At 38.3% G+C, this 24,226-nt stretch overlaps 1 pseudogene; it reads right to left on the reverse strand.

Moving 5' to 3' along the window:
- Nucleotides 1–2,711: 2,711 nt before the first annotated feature.
- On the reverse strand, nt 2,712–22,326 carry LOC145807861 (uncharacterized; annotated as a pseudogene).
- Between the last annotated feature and the right edge of the window lie 1,900 nt (nt 22,327–24,226).

A 24,226-nucleotide genomic window follows, 5' to 3' on the forward strand; every position in this document is an offset into this window, starting at 1 on the left:
ACTAACCACATAATTAGGGTTTCCAATTGAAATCAATTATGCTATGATTTGAACGGAATAATGCTTCGCAACTACAAGCTTAAAGCATTTAACAAGAAGATCATCACATTCAATGTACGAGCACGAACCATCTCAAGTAATACGAATCGTTCACTCTAAACTAAGGTAGTGATACGACTCGTTCCTCGTAGCATGGTTCGTCTCATACCTTGAATGTGAAGGAATAGAAAACTCATGTATGGATAACATTCAACAATCACAGAAAGTCAAATATTCGAAGAGATAATGAAAAATATATATGTGGACTTCTAAATCACCATACAATTGTTCAAACTTTTACATAATTAAAAATCAAAAAGAAAACAAAATAATTACATGGCTAGGGTTTCATCAAAACCCTAGAAAAGGAGACTAGCCACTCATGGAGGAGTGGAAGGAGATAGGTGGAGAAGAAACCACCATGGAAGACATCCTTGAAGCTTTTAGTTTCTCTTCCCTTCTAAACCCTAGCCTCTCTTTTTAGGTCAAAAAAACTTCCAAACCCTAGAAAAGCCTTTTCCTTGCCTTTTTATGCTTCTAATCTCATCCAAACAGGTTTAAAACGTCGGTTTGACTTTCCCAAAAAAAGTCAACGCACGTGCAGAAAAGTCAACGCACGTGCGGGAAAGTCAACTCTGTCCAAATTCTGTCTTTTTGCCCATTTTATGCTCCGACGATGTACAACCTAATTGACATTCAACACACATAAAGTATACAGTTTGACCAGCAAGTGAAGTTAAGAGATTCTAATTAACGGCCTCAATGATGTACATTTCGGCCTTAATCACATCCCCCAACTTACTACTTGCTAGTCTTCAAGCAAGTAAAATAAAATAAAATTAGCAAAATCTATCTATTTCCTCTTTCATGGGAAAACGGTTGCATTTAGCATATGCAACAAGCCTTTAAACCACAAGGTTACCCCAAGTGGACGAGTAAAGTCTCATGAGGGTTTCTAGAAATGATACCCACAAACATTAACATATTCATATATACTCAACAACAAATGACCACACTACTCCACCGAACAATCAACTTATGTGCCACTACAGTATGATATTGAGACATCATAAGTCATTAAAGGCACAGTGGACAAGCATGAAGGAACCTATTAAGTCGAAACCACAATTCAGTTAATACAAAAGTAAAGTTCCCTATACTTGTGCATGCTAGTAGACAAGTCATGAGTACCCTCGGTGTAAAGTGCAATCTCCATATTAGTTAACTATCCACTATAATAGCCCAGTGTAGCTCATAATAACACCCAATATATACAGAAAAACTAACCTGTTGCAGCCAAGATTCTCAAAAGTTTTTTATTTATTTATTTATTTATTTTTATTTTTTTATGATTGTGCAATGTCCTGATCCATTAAGCTTTCTAATCAACCCATGTAATAAGCATTAGGCCAATGTCTCCCAAACCAGACGGTTTTAGGGAACTAGGTGTAAAGACACCCCTACGGGCTTAATAACTCGAGTTGAAAAGGCTACGAATCCGAACAAGTCATTCTTCTTATTTTTCCTTAACTGTGCAATGTCCAAGTCCCTTAAGCTTTCTAATTAACCCATGTAGCAAGTTTTGGGCCAATGACTCTCAAACCAGACGATTTTAGGGCATTAGGTGTAGAGACACCCCTACGGGCTTAATAACTCGAGTTAAAAAGGCTACGAACCCAAACAAGTCAAGTGTTTTTTTTTTTTTTTTTTTAAGAATCTTGGCTCCTCATTTATTCTTTTCTGCAACTCTAGCTATTATCAATAATGTACACCAGGGATTATAATAAAAAGATCACCGCTATGATAGTGTGTTCATGTGAATTAAGGCATACTCATGACAAGTGTACTAATACCACAAACATAGACAACTCTCCTCGTGCAAACATGGCATGCAAGTATCTACCCAATAAACCCTTTTCATACAAGTCTACTATGCTCTCTAATTAACATATGCAAATATCATCACTCTACTAGCAAAAAGTCACATCAAGTGAAGTAATGCAATCAAGTGAAACATGTATAAGCATGAATTATGAGCCAAATAGAAATGCAAAAAAGAAAATATAACCCTCATCCCCTAACTTGAAGATGACATTGTCCTCAATGGAAAAGGAAAGAGAAATGAGAGAATATTACCAGAATTGTAGGTGCACATCCAGGTAGGCAGAGAGTAACATATACACACTTCACACTTTGTTGTTGTTGTTGTTTTTTTTTTTTTTTGAAGAAAAGAAAGAACTAAAAAGAAAAATAAAAATAAAAGAGACAAAGCAATATACAGGCGGGTACTACGGAGAAGCCAGTGGTGGTGGTGGCGGGAAATGCTGGGCAAATAAGGCTTGCATCAAAGCGCGCGTCTCGAAGGCGTCATCCTGACCTTGTTGGCGAAAGGCGAGGTTGTCGGTGTGTAGCTGATCAAAGCACGCCTGAGAATAGTCGCGATGCGCCTGAAAATCCGTGCACAACTCCATGAGACTCTGGTGGTGATCACGAAGAGTACGGTGGACTTGATCCACAGAGTGCTGAAGCTGTAAGTACTCCTCGCGAGTCATGTAGAGTGGGTCCCCTTGGGGAGGCACGGGGGGAAGAGAATGCGCTGGGTGGTCATGTACAGGGTCCTAGGCCTCATCAACTGGGGCACCAACCGGCTACGAGATGCGAGATATGTTATGCTACCATTCCCGCTGGCCGAAAGTCGGATACCCTCTATCAATCTCCTCATCCTCAGCAATGGGGAGGTGGTTTAGCTCAAACACAAGTGTCAACAAATTGGCGAATGGTAGTGGCCAAGTCAGGTTCTGCATAGGATCAGGACAAACTGCCTCACGTAGAAATTTCTGCAAATGCATCAAAATGAAATGCTCAAGCGAGACCTGATAGCCAAGCTGATACCCGTGTAAAACCCGTACAAACTCCAAATGGTGCTCAACTCGATGCCCAAGTGGAAGGACATTCTTATGGACCACGAAATCAAGGAAAAGCAAGCGGCTAGGTAGCTTGCTCCGCCGCAAGCATGTGAAACTGTTGTCACCGTGGGCTCCCGGGAAGTATCGCTGGATGAGGCGGTGTATGGGTTGTCGATCCTCAACTTCCAGGAATGACTAATATTCTGGTTTGGCGAAAAACTCTAACACTATGGCAATCATGGATGAAGTGATGTGGACAACATGACCATCAATGTTAGAGAGCAGTCCAACCGCGGTGGGTGTCTCATGCAGGTTCTGGTAGAATAGTCGTACCAGACGAGGATAAGTGGGCGCTGTCACAGCGCAAATGCCCAACTGTTGCCGAAGTCGGAGCTGCTAAACGGCCCAAGTAGTGTCCTCGTCACGCTCGAAAAATTGCAAGTTGAACTGCGTGAGCTTGTGAAGAGGGCGTAAAGCCCACTCCGGCCGTAGCAAGTCACCCGGTGGGGGTGGCGAGGATGGTGGTGACGGTGGTGGTGGTGGCGCCGAAGAGGAGGCACCCCTGGCCCTTTTGGAGGCCCGAGCAGAGACACGGCGACTCATATCCTGCACACACCAACAATAAATACAGATACCCGTGAAACTAGCATGAGAATCAAATAAAATATGAAAGCACAAATTTGCCCACTAATGTACCACATGCAATTCCCACTATTTGTTTGTTTGTTTGTTTTTATTTTTATTTATATATATATATATATATAAACGAAATTAATTAAATAAATGAAGTAAAATGACATTAAATTAAATTAACTAAACTATAAAATAAACTAAACTAAACTAAACTATAAAATAACTAAACTACAAAATAGACTAAAGTATAGAATAAAACAACCAAAATTAAACATTATTTATTTATTTATTTATTTATTTTTAATTGAAGAGAAGAAAATTAAATAAAACTTCAGAAAAATAAAATAAAATAAAAACTAAACTACTTAGTAATTATATGAACAATGACATCATAGAATAAGATAAAAATAAAATCACTAACTACACAAGTATAAGAAAAATAAGAATAAAACCAAATTTCACTAACTAATTAAACTAACCAGAATCACTACGAAACAATTTAAACTAAACAAATATAACAAATAAAAAAAAACTAAATTAGGATTAGTGTTAGTACAATTATTTATGAGGTTTTTTTTTTTTTTTTTTTTGCCGCACGTGCGCCATAAAGGGTCGCACGTGCGGTGCTCATCGTCCTCCTACGACGAGTTTGGGTCTGGTTCTTCTTCCTTTTTTTTTTTTTTTTTAACAAACTAATAAACATGCATTCTACAACTAAAGGAACACAAATAAAATTAAAAAAATCATAATGACCACTAAAAATACTAAAAAGAAATAAATCAGTCATGGCTAGATCTAAATAAATAAATAAAAAAATCAAAAACTCCACAAATTGATTCCTACATTCACAAATCTACGCAAAAGAAAAAAAAAATTACCTTGATAAAGTGGAGAAAGAGAGAAAAAGAATGGAGGTTCGCCGGAAAAAATGGTGGTCGCTGGAGTTTCGTCGGACGAAGAGGGAAGTGGTGCCAGCGGTGAGATGCTGGTGGTGAGGAAGAAGAAAGAAGAAGAAAAGGAAAGAAGAAGAAGAAGAAGAAGAAGAAAGTGGGTTTGTGGGGTTAAGAGAGAGAGAAAGAGATATAAAGAGAGAGAAAAATCTGAGAGTGAGAGTGATTGGGAGAGAGTGAGTTGTGTTAGATAAGGTTTGTGTTTTTTTTTTTTTGTACGAAAATAGAAAAAATAAATAAATGAAAATAAAAATAAATAATAAACAATAATAATAATAAGAAGAAAACAAAACAAATTTTTTTTTTTTAATTCTTCCGCACCACCCACGCACCTGCTTATTAAGCAATGTGCAAACTCACAAATTCACAATTTCCCACACGTGCGGTGCCTAGGCCGCACGTGCGGCGATTCTCCTCCTCGCAAATTTTTTTTTTTTTTTTTTTGAAATTTCTCTGTCCCGCACGTACGGGAGTCAAGGCCGCACGTGCAGCGATTCCATCCCCCGCACGTGTTTTTTTTTTTTTTTTTTTCGTCGTCCCACACGTGCGGCTTTTGGTCAACGCACTAGCCCCGCACCTGCTTATTAAGCAGTGTGCTCCATCTTTTTATTCCCACAATTGCCGCACGTGCGTGAATAGTGTCGCACGTGCGGGAATTTTTTTTTTTTTTTTAATTGAACAAGTATGACACATATTTTTTTATTATTATTATTATTATTTTTTATGTTAAATGAACAAGTATAACCCCCTCTTTTTATTTTTAATTTTTAACTCAGAAAATAAACATGAAAGCATGCTTTTAAACACAGAAAATAAACATTTCTACCTTCAATTGACATCCGAAATAAATATAGCACAAAAGAACATACGGAATGCTCACTAAAGGTATAATCTTCACACGAAAACCACGGGTACTACTTCTCTCCCTAACTGTGTTTGTAACTTTCCCTATTCTCCAACAGGGTAACAGACTAGGTTGATTCGGTATCCAGAATCGAGGCGCATAAAGCTACCTCAACCTATGGGGCTTCCATACAGAGTTCAAGCCGAGGTAGTTTTGAAGCAATCTCCACACCCTTGGGTATTTAAACCAGACTCTAGTCTCAGAAATCCCAAACCTTTGTGTTCTAGGCTTTGCCATTCGAACTCTAGTTTCCACCGTCTCAGTTGGTCTCCTAGGAACTCACTACAAATACGGTTAGGTGGCTATACCAGGCCTTCAGATGCCGTTCGGGCACGGCAAACACCAAAGGAATTACACCTTTAGAGGATTTAAAGTCTCCTAGACGCAAGCAAAGCATAACGAGAATAAAGAAAAACATAATAGCATAGAAGGAAAAGAAAAAAGAACAAGAAATCAATCCATCAATCATAGTAAAATGGGTCCATCAAAGCAATGGATTCAATCATATCCCCATTCCCAATCCCCTCTATATATGGTTTCAATATTTGGCCATTCACTTTGAAAATGTGGCCAGTTTTTGGATCTCGCACCTCAACGGCACCATGACTAAATGCATCAACAACCTCAAAGGGGCCATCCCATCTTGATCTTTGCTTACCTGGAAAGAGTCTCAATTTTGAATTAAAAAGCCACACTTTTTGGTCGGGTTCAAAGGATTTTCTATTAATGTGCTTGTCATGGAATTCTTTAGTCCGGGCTTTAAAAACTCTCAAACTCTCATATGCATCATTCCAGATTTCCTCTAACTCATTGAGTTGTAATTTTCGGTTGAGCCCAGTTGCGGCCATATCGAAGTTAAACTTCTTTATGGCCCACAATGCTCGGTGCTCAAGTTCAACAGGGAGATGGCAAGCTTTGCCGAACACCGCTCTATATGGTGACATCCCAATGGGTGTCTTATAAGCAGTGCAGTAAGCCCATAATGTATCAATTAACCGTTGTGACCAATCTTTCTTATCTGGTCTCACCGTTTTCTCAATTATGTGCTTTACCTCCTTATTTGAGACTTCCACTTGGCCACTAGTTTGAGTGTGATATGGAGTGCCAACTTTAAGAGTGATAGAGTATTTCTTAACTACCGACTCAAAGAACTGGTTATAAAAATGTGTACCCTGATCACTTATCATGCCTCTAGGAAACCCAAAACGACTAAAGATGTTTTCATGCAAAAACTTGATTACCACTCTATGATCATTTGTTCGGGTAGCTATTGCCTCCACCCACTTAGACACGTAATCTACTACCAAAAGAATGTACTCAAACCCGAATGACGACGGGAAAGGGCCCATAAAATCAATCCCCCACACATCAAATATTTCTACCACAAGAATAGGGGACATTGGCATCATGTCACGCCGAGACATCGAACCCATTTGCTGACAGCGCAAACAAGTTCTACAAAATTGATGGGCATCTTTAAAAATTATGGGCCAATAAAACCCGCTTTGTAAAATCTTGGCGGCCGTTTTATGCCCACTAAAATGACTGCCACATGCAGAAAAATGACAAAATGTAAAAATGCTATGCACCTCACTCTCCGACACACACCGTCGGATCACTTAGTCGGAGCAATATTTAAACAACTCCGGATCCTCCCAAAAGCAATACCTGACCTGCGAAAAGAATCGATCTTTGTCTTGCTTAGACCAATTCTGTGGAATTTGCCCAATGGCCAAGTAATTCACAATATGTGCAAACCACGGGGGGCTCGCTTGTGACAGCTCAAAGAGTTGTTCGCCCGGAAACGAATCATGCAAAATAAGAGGGTCACTATTATACTCAACAAGGATTCGGGAGAGATGATCTGCCACCACATTCTCGGTTCTTTTCTTATCACGGATCTCTAAGTCAAATTCCTGAAACAACAAAATCCATTTAATCAACCTAGGTTTGGTCTCTTTCTTAGATAATAAATACCGCAAAGCGGCATGATCAGTGAAGACTATGACCTTGAAACCTAGGAGATAAGATCGGAATTTGTTTAAGGCAAAGACTACAGCTAGCAACTCTTTTTCGGTGGTAGTGTAATTCAATTGTGCATCCGAGAGAGTGCGACTAGCATAGTATATAGCAAATGGTGCCTTATTGACCCTTTGGCCTAACACAGCCCCGACAGCATAATCGGAGGCATCACATATGATTTCGAAGGGAAGCGACCAATCTGGTGATTTCATGATTGAGGCGGTGGTCAAGGCCATTCTTAGTGTTTCGAATGCCTTTAAGCATACCTCATCAAAGACAAAAAGCGCGTCCTTAACTAGTAAACTACACAAAGGACGTGATATCTTACTAAAGTCTTTGATGAACCTGCGGTAAAAACCTGCATGCCCTAAGAAAGACCTAATTTGACGCAGGAAATTGGGTGGAGGAAGGCCTGCAATGAGGTCAACCTTAGCCTTGTCAACCTCTATACCTCGAGGGGACACAATGTGTCCCAACACTATACCCTCACAAACCATAAAATGGCTCTTTTCCTAACTCAAGATTAGGTTTGCCTCAATACATCGTTTTAACACTCTAGTCAAGTTCCTAAGGCATTCCTCAAAAAACGGTCCAAACACCGAAAAGTCATCCATAAAGACCCCTAAGAATTTCTCCACCATATCGGAGAAAATGGCCATCATACACCGTTGAAAGGTCGCCGGTGCATTACATAGCCCGAAGGGCATGCGCCTGTAAGCAAAAGTGCCAAAAGGGCATGTGAATGTAGTCTTTTCCTAGTTAGCGGGGTACACCGGGACTTGATTATACCCCGAATAGCCATCAAGAAAACAATAGAAACCCTGCCCTGCTAACCGCTCTACGATTTGGTCAATGAAAGGTAAGGGAAAATGGTCCTTCCTAGTCGAGGAATTTAGTCTCCTATAATCAATGCACACTCGCCACCCAATAGTGGTTCGGGTGGGGACTAACTCTCCTCCCTCATTCTCAACAACAGTGATGCCCGATTTCTTGGGCACCACTTGCGTGGGACTCACCTACTTGCTATCCGAGATGGGATATATAATACCCACATCCAACAATTTCAATACCTCATTTTTCACCACCTCTTTCATGTTAGGATTCAGTCTCCGTTGCATTTCGCGAGAAGGTTTGGTGTCCTCCTCTAGATGTATATAATGCATGCACACGGAGGGATCTATCCCTTTCAAATCAGCCACTGACCACCCTATAGCACTCCGATGTGCCATGAAAACACTCATTAACTGACTCTCCTGCTCCGCAGTCAAGTCAAATGCAATAATAACTGGTAAAGTCTCCTGGGGCCCTAAAAATGCATACTTAAGTGTGGCCGGGAGTGGCTTCAACTCAAGTATAGGTGGTGTGACCAAAGATGGTATGGCAGGCTCTCTCGACAGAGGAGGAAGTGACTCAAACCGGGCTTTCCATGGAGGAAAATCCGGTGTAGAAGAAGAATTAAGCAAGACATTCACCTCCTCAGCCGACCCATCAATATCAAAATTTTCAAACCCAAAATGAGCTAAACAAGCCTCTAAAGGGTCCTCTACGAGAATGGAGGGCAAAGCCTCCTCCACAATCTCATCCACAACATCCACTAATAAGCACTCCTCTCTCTCATGAGATTGTTGGGATGCTTGGAAAACATTAAGTTTCACTTGCATGTTACCAAATGAAACTTCCATCACCCCGGTACGACAATTAATGCATGCATTGGCTATAGTCAAGAAAGGTCGACCCAAGATCACTGGGATTTTTTTCCTAGAACTGGCTACCGGTTCCATATCTAAAACTAAAAAGTCAACAGGAAAGTAAAACATATCGACCTTCACTAGCACATCCTCAATCATGCCACGTGACACTTTGAGGGACCGGTCAGCCAATTGAAGAGTGACAGTAGTGGGCTTTAACTCGCCAAGCCCAAATTCCTCGTACACAGAGTACGACAACAAATTTACACTAGCCCCTAAATCTAATTAGGCCCTATCAATGAAATGGTCCCCAATAATGCATGGAATGGTTGGGGCACCCAGGTCCTTAAGCTTAGGAGGTGTGTCATTCAACAAGATGGAGCTTACTTGCTCCGTGAGTAGGACCTTTTGGGACACATGTGTCCTAGATTTACGCTTTTGCGTACAAAGGTCCTTCAAAAATTTGGCATATGATGGTACTTGCTTAATCGCCTCCAACAGGGGGAGGTTGATTTTTACCTGTTTAAAGACCTCCATCATTGCCTCCATAGATGCCGCCTTCTTTTTAAAAGGGGACGGTGTATCAAGGCACTGGGGAAAAGGTGCTTTAGGTACGTATGGTGCCTTGGGCTCAAGTGAAGTATTAGGGACTAAGTCATCCCTCTTAAGTGTTTCCCCCTCACCTTTGCTCTCACTAGGTGAACCACCGTGGTCACCCTTCCTAACTCTAGTTGCATCAAACGCAACTAACTGAGGCTCTAACGTCCTACCACTTCTTAAAGCAACCACCGCCTGCACTTGCTCATGTTGCTTCCCATTCCCACCCGAACTCTCTGCCCCGTATTATCCTTTAGGGTTGGCCACAGTTTGACTTGGTAATTTTCCCTCTTCTCTCCGATTCATGTTGATAGCCATTTGACCCAATTGGGTCTCTATCTTGGCAATAGAGTGAGTGTGGGAGTGAACTATTGGTGCTAACCCCTTAAGTTCTGAGAGAACTTCTAACACCTGAGTCTCAAAGGCAGAGTTGCCTTGAGGAACAGGCGGGGGTTGTGGTTGCCGGTACGGTTGTGGGGGTCGATAAGGTTGCGGTGGTCGGTAGGATGATTGGTTGGCAAAATTATTGAAATTCTGCCTTGGTGGTGGAGAATTGTAAGAAGTGCCTTGTGAAGGGGGTCTCCATGAGAAATTAGGGTGATTTCTCCATCCCGGATTGTATGTGTTGGTGTATGGATCATTACCCGAGTTAGAGAATCCTTGAGCCGCATTCACATGCTCTTGGACTAACTCAGGAAATTGTGATGCCGAAAGGCACTCACTCAAGTCATGAGCAAGGCTCGCACAAATAACACATGTCTCGTGAAATTGAGGCTGATCTTGCTGGGTAGGGGCATGTCCCGTAGCTAATAATTGGTCCATCTTGCGGGACAGTGCCTCTACTTGTTGGGCTAACTCTAGGTTTTGTCCGACCTCATAAATGCCCCCTCTTTTTGGGGCTCCAACTACTGGTTGCCGGACTTGCCGGGCTGCGGAGGCATGGTGAAGGGAATTATCACTTAAGTTCTCAAACAATTGCCATGCCTCGGCATCATTTTTAGACATGAATGTCCCACCACAGGACGAATCCACCATTTGGCGGTGCGGCTCAGTTAAGCCATAATAGAATGTTTGAACAAGTTGCCAATTAGGCACTTGGTGGTGGGGACACTGTTGGAAAAGGTCTCGAAGTCTTTCCCACGTCTCAAGAAATTGCTCGCCATCCATTTGAGCAAAGTTTGTGATGGCTCGCCTAAATTGGTTGGTTTTACCTATGGAAAAGTACTTCTCCAAAAACCATTGCTGTAATTGGTCCCAAGTTGTGATTGAATTAGCAGGTAAAGAATTTAGCCAGTGTTTGGCTTTATCCTTTAACGAGAATGGAAACAATCGCAACATTAAGGCCTCATTTGTGAAATTCTGGATCCTCACTGTCGAGCAAATTTCTAGAAATTCATTCAAATGCTTATAAGGGTCATCATGAGTTAGTCCATGGAATGATGGGAGCATTTGTATGGTGCTGGACTTAATCTCATAATGAGCAGCAGTGGTGTTGGGTAATTGGATGCATGATGGTGATGTATATGCAATGGGTGTAAAATAATCCTTAAGTGTCCGGTTGGGCACATTCGGGACATTAGGATCTGCCATCTCTAATAGCTCAATGTATGAATATGAATACTCAAGCCTAGGAACATGGGCAGAAGCCCTAAGTCTCCTAAGAGTCCTTTCTAGTTCAAGGTCCAAACTCCACAATTCAGGGCGACAAGAACGACGCCCGTGCATACACTACCCACACATACACAAAAAGTTCAACTCTGTGCACTAAGTTACGAAAGCAGAATGCTAAAAGAGAAATACTCACAGTGATTCAACAAAAACACTTTACTCGTCTTGCGGATGCTTGACGGGTAGACGTTGTCTCCAACCTCTATTTGAGCTTTGACTTTCGTTTTAGTACTTTGGTTCTTTGCTTGTGAGTGTTTGCTTCTGTTTACTCACTTTAGTATTGCGGTTTTTTTTTTTTTAAAGCTTGGCTGCGCTCCGCTTGCACTTCAATGATAGCTCCAACTTCAAACACTCTACACACTTAGCAACACCAAAAGCATAAAATCCTAAACTAAAAATTAAAATAAGAATGTAACTTTAAATTAACTAATTTCGCCAGAACTCCCCGGCAACGGCGCCAAAATTTGATAGGTCGTTGAACACACCAAAATTAAATACTAAACGATACCAAATTCAATCAGAATAATGGCAAGTTCAGATATCGATCCACATGGACTATTATGAAATTAAACTAATTTAATTGTCAAATTCCTAAATTGATTTTGAATAAAAGATTGATTGTTTATAACCTAATTTAATAACGAATAAATTAAACTAAGGAATTAAATTATCAATAATAAATGAAATTGGGAAAAAATCCTAAGGTAGAGAATTCACCACTAACCACATAATTAGGGTTTCCAATTGAAATCAATTATGCTATGATTTGAACGGATTAATGCTTCGCAACTACAAGCTCAAAGCATTTAACAAGAAGATCATCACATTCAATGTACGAGCACGAACCATCTCAAGTAATACGAATCGTTCACTCTAAACTAAGGTGGTGATACGACTCGTTCCTCGTAGCATGGTTCGTCTCATATCTTGAATGTGAAGGAATAGAAAACTCATGTATGGATAACATTCAACAATCACAGAAAGTCAAATATTCGAAGAGATAATGAAAAATATATATGTAGACTTCTAAATCACAATACAATTGTTCAAACCTTTACATAATTAAAAATCAAAAAGAAAATAAAATAATTACATGGCTAGGGTTTCATCATAACCCTAGAAAATTAGACTAGCCACTCATGGAGGAGTGGAAGGAGATAGGTGGAGAAGAAACCACCATGGAAGACATCCTTGAAACTTTTAGTTTCTCTTCCTTTCCAAACCCTAGCCTCTCTCTTTAGGTCAAAAAAACTTCCGAACCCTAGAAAAGCCTTTTCCTTGCCTTTTTATGCTTCCAATCTCGTCCAACAGGTTTAAAACGTCGATTTGACTTTTCCAAAAAAAGTCAACGCACGTGCAGAAAAGTCAACGCACGTGCGAGAAAAGTCAACTCTGTCCAAATTCTATCTTTTTGCCCATTTTATGCTTCGACGATGTACAACCTAATTGGCATTCAACACACATAAAGTATACAGTTTGACCAGCAAGTGAAATTAAGAGATTCTAATTAACGGCCTCAATGATGTACATTTCGGCCTTGATCAACATCCGAGGACGCTCAGTAGCTGCCTGTAGCCTAGTACTCTGTGAATAACAATATTGTAAAGATATGTTCGATTATGATTATTTTCTGAATGATCAACTGTACTGCTTACTGAAATGCTATTGTTCAATGAATGAATGTTTGTCCTATTTGTAAACTGTACTCGTGGCATCCATAGCAACCTACTGTTACTGTTTCTGCTACTGTTACAGAGATCTCTGTCAGTTCCAATGTTGGGACCACTACTGTTTACTATTATGATGGCCATCAACTGACTGTCCGGTCTGTCAAGACCTACTGTACTGTTTTGCTATTGGATGTACCACATATGACTATTATGATTTCTGAATAACTGTTATGGCATGAAATATGAGCCACTGATTGAGTAACTGTTTTATTGATACAATTGACTGTTTTAATTACTGAAAGGACATTCATTCTTAACCCCTTTACGCATATGTTATTCACTGGGCTTTAGCTCACTGTTTATATTTATATGTAGGTATCCAGGCACTGGACCGATGCTAGGAGCGTCACGTTAAGCTCCCGTTTTGTCAAGCCAACCTTTGTGCCTCACTTTAAGGTTCCATGTCTGTTCAAGCTAGGGTTACTCTGGGGTGTCTCAGTTCCATCCTTCTGTCTCTGTTTTGTAATAAGTGTTTAAGACTTGACTATACAGTTATAGTTAGGGATTTGGTCCCTGACATGGATGTTTGTGTATATGTCGCATGTACATATGTTTTGGTTATCAATGTGGCATGTTTATAAAAAGTCTTTTTGCATTCAGACTGTTACAGCTCATTAGACATCTTTTATTTACTGTTTTGGCTTCCGCCAGCCCCTTTACTCTGTATTACTGTCATTACCGTTAAGCAGGCCTTTGGTAATCACGGATTACTGGCCGGTTGCGATGCTAAACCCATAGGGGCGGGTTTGGGTCGTGACAGATGTTGACACTTTTATGGTTTGTGTCATAATGATTAGCAAATGATGATGTCAGCAGGCAAGATTGGCTCACTCACACGAGCAATCGTCCTTGGCGCTTGAGAGCGAGCAAGGATGAGACTAATGGTTTATTTTTTATTTGGAGCCAAGAGAGGCTTAAATTATCCACTATGTATGTCGCCTTGGTTACAACCAAGATGAGGTCGTATTAAGGACAAAACATGGATATTAGTACCCATTTTCTATGTTGTGCCTGTTATGATTAGCCAGATGTGAGATCTCATTTGGCGCCTGAAAGGCGAGCAACTAGAGAATTCGAGTTAGGCACTAGAAAGCGACTAGACTAAGATTTGTACGGTGTATCGAGTATGACGTCACTCTTTTAGAAGAGTTACTCCACCCTAACATGTATTCATACTATATGTGATTAGTGACCGAGTAATGAGGTGAGAGAATGGATCCATGTTTCCTCACCGTGTGAGTCTTACGTGTCATTATTGATATGACTTTCATTTATGTACCTTTTTATGACCTTTGACTATGTTATAAGGTAAGGGGTTGATGATTTGCTACTTTGGTATGTTGTCTGCGGTCATGTATGATTCGGCTTTAAGGGACATCACTGGGAAAGCGGTCAATCCTAAACTAAATGGCATGAGGGCAAAGGGAAGATCATCTAGTATTACACCACTATTGTATATTCACTACTAGCAACTCACACCGCTCTGTATGAGAGGCGGATTGAGTGTGAATATATTGCAAGAATTGAAAGGGTCAAACATGCTTTTTTGAGGGATTAGAGATATTTTTTGGACCAATGTAATTAGATTGGTCTGGGGTATATGAGACATTATTTTTTTTTTTGGGGTTGATGTCTCTATGCTGACTCTTTTTGGAGTTTCTAGTATATAGCTCCCACATACAGGTGTTCTCAGCGATCGCACGGTGCATTGGCTAGTATGAGATTGTTCATTTTTTTTTTTTGGAGATTGAGATAGAGATGTGGCAATATCATGCCAACTCATGTGCGAGTGGGAGATGTTAGAAATTGGGCACCCATGTGGCATGACCCATGACCCTCTTGAACCTTATCCATGTAAGTTTGAATATGAATTCAAAACCTATTTGGATAACCCACTCATGATATCTATATCTATCATATCAACTGATATGGATAGATGATATACTTAGCCTATATATTTGATACGATATATGAGATATGGAATATGGAATGAATCAAATAACGAATGATTTTTCCCATATTGACTCTCTCCCATTAAAACAACGATCAAGTTTTTTGCACTGTGACTTGTGCGGGTGATACTCATAGTGTGGAATCACTCCACTGTTGGGAGTTCGTTGTTCGCATTTTTGAAGCACGTGATTTACCCACAAGATTCTTCGCTTCAGGTTCTATCACTTAAGGTATGATCTGATATTTTTACCCGCTACTTGATTTACACGAAGTATGTAGGGACATTGCTGGGATGGACTTCCAGTAAGGATCCTACTCCCCATAGGTATGGAGGGAGAAAACTATTCAGTATTCACACCATGTAAAGTTGGCTATGGAAGTCAAGAATGAAGGCTGCAGTTTTGGGCTAGAGATCTTGTGGAGATTTTCAACCGAGTTATTCTATTGTATGGTGGATGTGTTGGTGGATTGCCATAAATTCTATTGGTGGCTTGTCTGTAGGCAAGTGTTAAATTTTGGCTCTCCTTTTTGTGTATAGATAGAGAGAGTTGTGAGTTGATTTTGTAGAGATCAAGAGAGTGAAAGAGAGAGAGAGAGAGAGTTGTGTGAAGTGTATGTGAGCTTTGAGTTGGCTTGAGAGAGTGAGAGACTCCTTTGTTTAGTACTTGTTTTGTTCATACTAAAGATTTCTCTCTTTCTTCCGTGGATGTAGGCATTGGGCCGGACTATATAAATATTTGTTTCTTATTTGTGTATGTGATTGTGTGTTGATTGATTTCTGAGTGTGTAGAATCCCAACAAAAAGAACCTAACACCCTTATCATGCACCCTAAAAATAATTTCATCTGTTTAGACTCTTGAAACAAAGAGAAAGCAACCCTGTGAGATGTACAAGACTGAAGTTTTTGGTCAAGAATCTAGCCATTGTGCATGGTTGATGTTGTGGTCAGGGACAGACCTATATGCGTGTAGACAATCCTATTCAAAGAAACAACACTATTAGGATCATATGCTATGTTGCGTTGTCCAAAACTTTCTTGTTATTACAAATGGTCTTTGTTGCTCCTACCTGTTGGGTATGCCTTCTTATTGGAGTGTGGGACCCAATTGGTTTATTAAAAGAGTTTAATTTGATTTGGTTTAGGTATAATATATTTTAATATATTATATCTAATTTTTAGAGACCCAATTCAGTTTGGTTACAAGTAGGGTTTTTTTTTATAGAAAAGCCCATTAATCAACAACATATATATATATATATATATATTGGTTTATGTGTTCAACAGCAGCAGCAAAAGGATAAATTTAAGTTGGTGGGTTTCAATTGGTGTGAATTATTGTAGTGTATTTGACTTGGTCAAATTCAATACCTTGGTTGCTGCTCTGCTTCGGTGTTTGGTGTTCGGTATTGATTTGGGTATATTATTTTGGATCTTCTTCAACTCTGGTTCTGAAGATTTTTGTTCATCTATTTGGTGAGGTCTTTCGTCTTGTTTATTTGTGATTATTTGGAATTTACCTAAGGGTGGTTTTGTGAGACCATTTGTATCTCGTTTGTAATCGTTTGGAAACTTATTTGGTTGATAGTGGAATCGGATTTCGATCGCGTGGACGTACCTCACATTGAGGGAACCATGTAATTTAATTTTTCAGTATTAGTTTTTATTCCCATTGATTGATTTACTTGTGGGGAATCACATATTTTCCCTAACAACTGGTATCAGAGCTTACGATTTATTTGGGTACATTTATTTGTGTAAATCAATGGAGGGGAATGTGGGTCATATGTCTAGCTTCAATGGAAACAATTGGGTAACTTGGAAAACTAAAATGGATGACCTATTATTTTGTAAAGATTTGTATGAACCCATTGAAGGTGATAGTGGCAAACCCGAGGGTATGAATGGAATAGGCTTAATCGAAAAGACGTTGGTGTTATCCGTCAATGGATTGATGACAGTGTATTTCATCATGTTGCTACTGAAACTTCGGTACATGATTTATAGAAAAAATTAGAGAGTCTTTATGATAGAAAATCAGCCACAAATAAAGTCTTTCTATTTTGTAAGTTGGTTAATTTAAAATATAAATAAGGAAGCCCTATATCGGAACATTTGAATGAAATAAAGAGTATTGTTAACCAACTTGCTTCTATGAAAATTATTTTTGATGATGAGTTGCAGGCTTTGATGCTACTTAGTTCTTTGCCCGAAAGTTGGAAGACTTTGGTTGTGACAGTTAGTAATTCGGCGCCCGATGGAGTTGTCACAATGGGCCAAGTCACTAGTAGCTTGTTGAATGAAGAAACTAGAAGAAAATCAACGGGTTCCTCTCATTCGGAAGCATTTGTCATGAGAGGTCGAAGTAAAACAAGAGGGAGGAGTAAGACTCCTCATACTGTGACAAATCAAAAGATGGTTCTTTTTCAAAGAAAGACATTGAGTGCTATTATTGCCATGAGAAAGGGCACATGAAGCGAGAATGCCGAAAGCTCAAGAACAAGGAGAAAATGCGTGACAAAAGTGTGGATAAGAAACAAGAAGACACAACGGCAGTTACTATCGATGATCTCATGGTCGCTTGTGAAGATGATTGTATCAATTTTGTGAGCCAAGAGAGTAATTGGGTGATTAATTCTGGTGCTTCTTTTCATGTGACTTCTCGAGTTGATTTCTTCACTACCTACACCGAATGAGATTATGGTTCTGTTCGAATGAGTAATGAAGGTTTGTCCAAGATTATCGACATGGGTGATGTTTGCTTGGAAACAAATTTGAGCTGCAAGTTGTTGCTTAAAGATGTGAGGCATGTTCCTGACATTCGCCTCAATTTGATCTCTACTGGAAAGCTAGATGATGAAGGCTTCAACAACAAATTTGGTGATGAAATATGGAAGCTCATAAAGGGTTCTTTGGTGGTGGCTAAGTGCAAGAAGACTCATACACTTTATTCGATGCAAGAAAAAATTTGTAAAGGTGTTGTCAATGCACTTCAAGATGATACTTCTACCGAATTGTGGCACAAGCGACTTGGGCACATGAGTGAAAAAGGGCTGCAAGTTTTGTTCAAGAAAGAGCTTCTACCCGGTTTGAAAGGTTCACATCTCAAAACTTGTGTTCATTGTTTGGCAGGTAAACAACATAGAGTTTCTTTTCATAAAAATGTTGCTTCCAGAAAAGAAAATATTTTGGAGTTGATTCATTCGGATGTTTGTGGTCCTTTAAAAGTTAGAACACATAGTGGTGCACTTTATATTGTTACTTTCATTGATGATTATTCAAGGAAAATTTGGGCTTTTCTACTAAAAACTAAAGATCAAGTTCTAGAAGTATTTAAGCATTTTTAGGCCATGGTTGAAAGAGAAACAGGGCAGAAATTGAAGTGCATCCGATCAAACAATGGTGGTGAATACATTGGGCCATTTGATGAGTATTGTCGCAGCCAAGGTATTCAGCACCAAAAGACAGTTAAGAAGACTCCTCAACAAAATGGCGTTGCCGAGAGAATGAACTGCACTATTGTGAAAAGGACAAGGTGTTTGCTTTCACAAGCTAAATTGCCAAGATCCTTTTGGGGTGAGGCAATGAAGACAACGGTTAACGTGATCAATTTGTCTCATTCCTATCCTTTGAATGGTGATGTTCCAGAAAGAGTTTGGATCGGAAAAGATGTGTCTTATGAACACTTGAGAGTGTTTGGTTGCCGAGCTTTTGTTCACATTTCAAAGGATGAGAGGTCCAAGCTTGATAGTAAGTCAAGACAATGTACTTTTCTTAGCTATGGCCGTGATGAATTCGGGTATAGATTGTGGGATCCGGTCGACAAGAAAGTCATTCGAAGCCGTGATGTTGTGTTTCTTGAAGACCAAATAATTGAAGACTTTGGCAAAGGTGATCAACCGGAGCCAAAAACTAGTGATCTCATTGACATGGATCCATCTCCTTCATCTTCAGTTGATGATGAAAATGGGGGAGATATGCAGCCACCTATTGAAGATTTAGAGGATGATGCTAATCCTAATGAAGTTGAGCCAGAAATTGAGGAAGAGCATCCAACTCAAGAACCGCCACCACAACTTGAGTTGAGAAAATCTACAAGGGACCGACAACCTTCAAGAAAGTATCCTCCCAATGAATTTGTGTTGATTTCTGATCAAGGGGAGCCCGAGAGCTACCAAGAAGCAATTGAGCATACAAAGAAAGGTGATTGAAAAAAGGCCATGGAAAAGGAGATGAATTCCTTACTTGAAAATCACACCTATGATTTAGTGAAGTTGCCTAAGGAGAGGAAAATTCTAAAAAATATGTGGGTCTTCAAATTGAAGAATGATAGGAAGAATCTGAGGTACAAAGCACGTCTTATTGTGAAAGGCTTTGGGCAAAAGAAAGGCATTGACTTTGACGAGATTTTCTCCCCAGTTGTGAAGATGTCTTCTATTCGGGTTGTACTTGGCATGGCTGCAAATATGAACCTTGAAGTTGAGCAACTTTGATGTGAAGACCGCATTTCTTCACGGTGATCTTGAAGAAGAAATTTACATGGAGCAACCAGAAGGTTTTGTGGAGAAAGGAAAAGAAAAATTTGTTTGCAAATTGAAAAAAAAAGTTTGTATGGTCTCAAGCAAGCTCCGCGGCAATGGTACAAAAAATTTGACTCTTTCATGATAAATAATGATTTTTGTAAAACCACTTCGGACCATTGTGTGTTTGTGAAAAATTTCTCGGATGGCAAATTTATTATTCTTTTGCTTTATGTTGATGATATGTTAATTGTGGGTCAAGATTCTACCATGATAAACAGGTTGAAATTGGAGTTGAGCAAGTCTTTTGCTATGAAAGATTTGGGACCGGCAAAGCAAATACTTAGTATGAAAATTGTTCGTGATCGTAAAAAGGGGCTGATTTGGTTGTCTCAAGAAAGATATATTAAGAAAGTTCTTGAGAGGTTCAACATGAATAAAGCAAAGCCGGTTGGTTGTCCATTTGCGGGTCACTTCAAACTTATTTCGAATCAATGTCCTACAAGTGAGAAAGACAAAGAAGAGATGTTGAAAGTTCCTTATGCATCAGTAGTTGGTTCTTTGATGTACGCCATGGTTTGTACAAGGCCGGATATTGCTCACGCTGTTGGTGTGGTGAGTCGGTTTCTCTCTAATCTGGGTAAAGAACATTGGGCAGCAGTAAAATGGATTCTAAGATATCTTCGAGGGATTTCAAAAGTGTGTTTGTGTTTTGGGGTTGGTAAGCCAATGCCTGATGGGTTCACGGATTCTGACATGGCCGGTGATATTGATTCTAGAAAATCTACTTCGGGGTATTTGATGACTTTTGCAAGGAGAGCTGTGGCATGGCAATCTAAATTACAAAAATGTGTTGCTCTCTCAACTACCGAAACTGAATTTATTGCCATTACAGAAGCTTGCAAAGAAGAGTTATGGTTGAAGAAATTTTTGCAAGAGTTGGGTTTGAAACAAGAAATGTATGTGCTTTATTGTGACAGTCAAAGTGCTATTCACTTGAGCAAAAATTCTACTTTTCATTCGAGATCGAAACACATTGATGTGAGATACCATTGGATTCGTGATATGTTAGATTTAAAATTGTTATAACTCGAAAAGGTTCACACAGATGATAATATTTCGGATATGTTGACTAAGACTTTGTCGAGAGACAAACATTTAAAGTGTCGAACTTTGGCGGATATGGTTGATATCTCCACCTAAGTCGGTAGGAGGAGAATTGTTGGGTATACCTCCTTATTGGAGTGTGAGACCCAATTGGTTTATTAAAAGAGTTTAATTTGATTTGGTTTAGATATAATATATTTTAATATATTATATCTAATTTTTAGAGACCCAATTCAGTTTGGTTACAAGTAGGGTTTTTTTTTTTATAGAAAAGTCCATTAATCAACAACATATATATATATATATATAGATATATATTGGTTTATGTGTTCAACAGCAGCAGCAAAAGGATAAATTCAAGTTGGTGGGTTTCAATTGGTGTGAATTATTGTAGTGTATTTGACTTGGTAAATTCAATACCTTGCTTGTTGCTCTGCTTCGGTGTTTGGTGTTCAGTATTAATTTGGGTATATTATTTTGGATCTTCTTCAATTCTGGTTTCGAAAATTTTTGTTCATCTATTTGGTGAGGTCTTTCCTCTTGTTTATTTGCGATTATTTGAAATTCACCTAAGGGTGGTTTTGTAAGACCATTCGTGTCTCGTTTGTAATCGTTTGGAAACTTATTTGGTTGATAATAGAATCGGATTTCGACCCGTTGACGTACCTCACATTGAGGGAACCACATAAAAATTCTTGTGTTGCTTTTGATTTTATTTTTCAACATTAATTTTTATTCTCATTGATTGATTTACTTATGGAAAATCACATATTTTCTTTAACACTACCTTATGTAGGAATATTGGAAACTCCATGTTACGTAATAAAACAAGTTTATCTGTATGAAAAAATTGGAACACCTAAAAAAAAATATATATATATATATATATATATATAATTCTTATCTTTTCTTAATTTATTTAATAAAAACATAATTTAACAATAATAATACATTAATTATATTTTTTTATCATAATTTATTTATCACCTGATAAGGCATACTTATAATGCTGACATATTAATGAGATTCACACGAGACTCCGTAAAAACTTTTGAAATTTTAAATAAATAAAAAAATAAAATAAAATAAAGGGAATGAAGCCACTTCACGTTAATATAAGTAATTGAGTTAGCATATATAAAGAATCAATTAATTTATGATTTTTTTTTATTTATATATTAAAGTCGATATGACTTCTTTTTTGATCATGTGAAGACTAAATAGATAATAATTTTTATGTATTATTTTACTATTAGATCTTAGTTATTTCTAATTCTTGAATTGAAATATGAGAGTACGTAACAATTGATATATAAAAGAATTTTTTTTCATATCTTGACCCCTCCCTAGTTGAAATTCTGATTCTATCCCGGATTGTGGTGAGCAGCTACAGATAAACTTTCTTCGAGTCTAAACAAAGGTATTGCTGGTCCGATGGAGTATACGGGAATAAGAAATTTTTCCTTTAGTGCAGCAATGGTGTGGGCTTCAAGCTCATTGATGGAAGTGACTAACAAATATTGTGCTTTTTGCACCCATGAAAAGGCTTCCAGGACTCGATTCAAAACTTTAAGGCCATCACCATAGAGGATTGCTGGAAGATCTTCCATGCGTGTTGATGGAATTCCAGGAATGTAGTTTGTCAACTCCTTTCCTCTCTCGATCAAATGCACACAAAGTACTTACAACACACATAAAAGCAAACCTTGTGTCAAGTCTTTGAACTATTGCGGAAGAATAAACTAATGGAACACTAAATAAATTATGGCATCATTGGGGAAGTTGACTATATTAATAGGTTATTTTAGTAGATTAAAATTTTTGTATTTAGGAATATGGTTGGATTTTTTTGTAATTGGATATGATGTTTGTGAGAAAAAAAATAAAATGATTATGAATTTGATATGACATTTTATTTTATTGACTATTTTAACCTATTTTCTCTTTTTGTAAATTTTAACCTAAAAAGAGTTAAAACTCAACTTGTCAAACAGGGCCTATATCAATTGAAGCCCAAAATAAAAAGGGAACACATTGTAAAATCATAAGATTAGAAATATATAATATTAGGAGTGTATGCTCATCCTCTTATTTTTATTTTTATTTTTAACTATAAAAAAGGATATTCTGAGGTGTCATCATTACATCCGTAGGCCCAGGCTCCGGAATAGCCGGTTGCTTGCCTGATTTAACCCATTCTATGTGCTACAGCGCGAGGTCTCCGAAGAGAGCCCCTGAAAAATCCAAAATTTTTCGCGCCCCCAGGAGTCGAACTTGACTCATGACTGTTGGAAGGCAATGCCTTCACCACTGGACTACCACCCTCGGTGGTGTATGTTCATCCTTCATTATGTGTTTTTATTAGGAGGATCCCCTCAGTCCAAAACTTGGATTGGATGGTATTGTTTAGGCATACGGGGTCTATTACAATTTTGTTTTAATAATTTGAACTGTTTATTTTGTTCATAAAAAAAATTAAATTAATCTAACAATTATAACTTGTTTAATTTATTAAGTATGTCATAAAACTACATATGATTTATTTTTTAAAATACAATTGTCATAAATTTATTTATTTATTTTTAAACGCAGTAAATTATTTACCATTTTTTTATGAAAATAAATCATTTATTTATCAGATTAAAAGGCATAATATCACCCCAAAAAAAAAGGGGGCAATAATGCACTTGACACATCAGCTGGGAAACGACCATTTTGGACAAAAAGATCAAAGTGATACAACACCGCATACACCGACGAGTGCATCATAAACAAGGAAGCCACCAGAATATTCCTCCGATTCTAGACCCCCACCACCCAACTCAAGTATCGTGCATAATAACGCTCGGCCTTGGCGGCTCAAGCCGATCCAATAGCCAATCGAAGGGCTCTTCCATCTTCGTTAGAGTAGCTTCATAGAAGTCGGGGAAGTCGGCGTCACGGAAAATCTCCGACGGAATGACGTTGGGGATGGTTGCAAAGTGAATGCTACACGATTATGTAAAATTAAACGCGTCAATTTTTAATTTGTTATATATTTAATAATATAAGATTCATTCTCTTGCTCTACCATTTATAGGTTTAAAGTACGAGGATATAGTATTGCTCAAAATTTGCATAAATGAAAAGTCATCGACTATAATTTTTTTATTTGTATATTATTACTTATTTATAAATTATATTTTCTCAATTTACTTTATCTTTTTCTGTTAATTAAAAATTTGAAAAAAAAAAATTGATAGGCTTACAGAATTTCTTTACATAATCCAGAATAAAATGATGCAATATAACATTTATAAAATTACGAGGATAATTTATGTTTATTACTTTGGCAAAAATTCCAAGATTCAGTAAAACATGCCAAATTAAAGTTTTCTAATTGATATTTTTTTAAAATATGAGTATCTCCAATTTTTTATTTTCTATTATTATTTTTTTTTATCAAATTCATATTTGATGTAAAAATAAAATAGTTAAAAATATTTTCTAATCAATTCATTAAACATATAT

The sequence above is a fragment of the Camellia sinensis genome, chromosome 14 (assembly GCF_055761805.1).
Source record: "Camellia sinensis isolate YWXY chromosome 14, ASM5576180v1, whole genome shotgun sequence".
Lineage (NCBI taxonomy): Eukaryota > Viridiplantae > Streptophyta > Magnoliopsida > Ericales > Theaceae > Camellia > Camellia sinensis.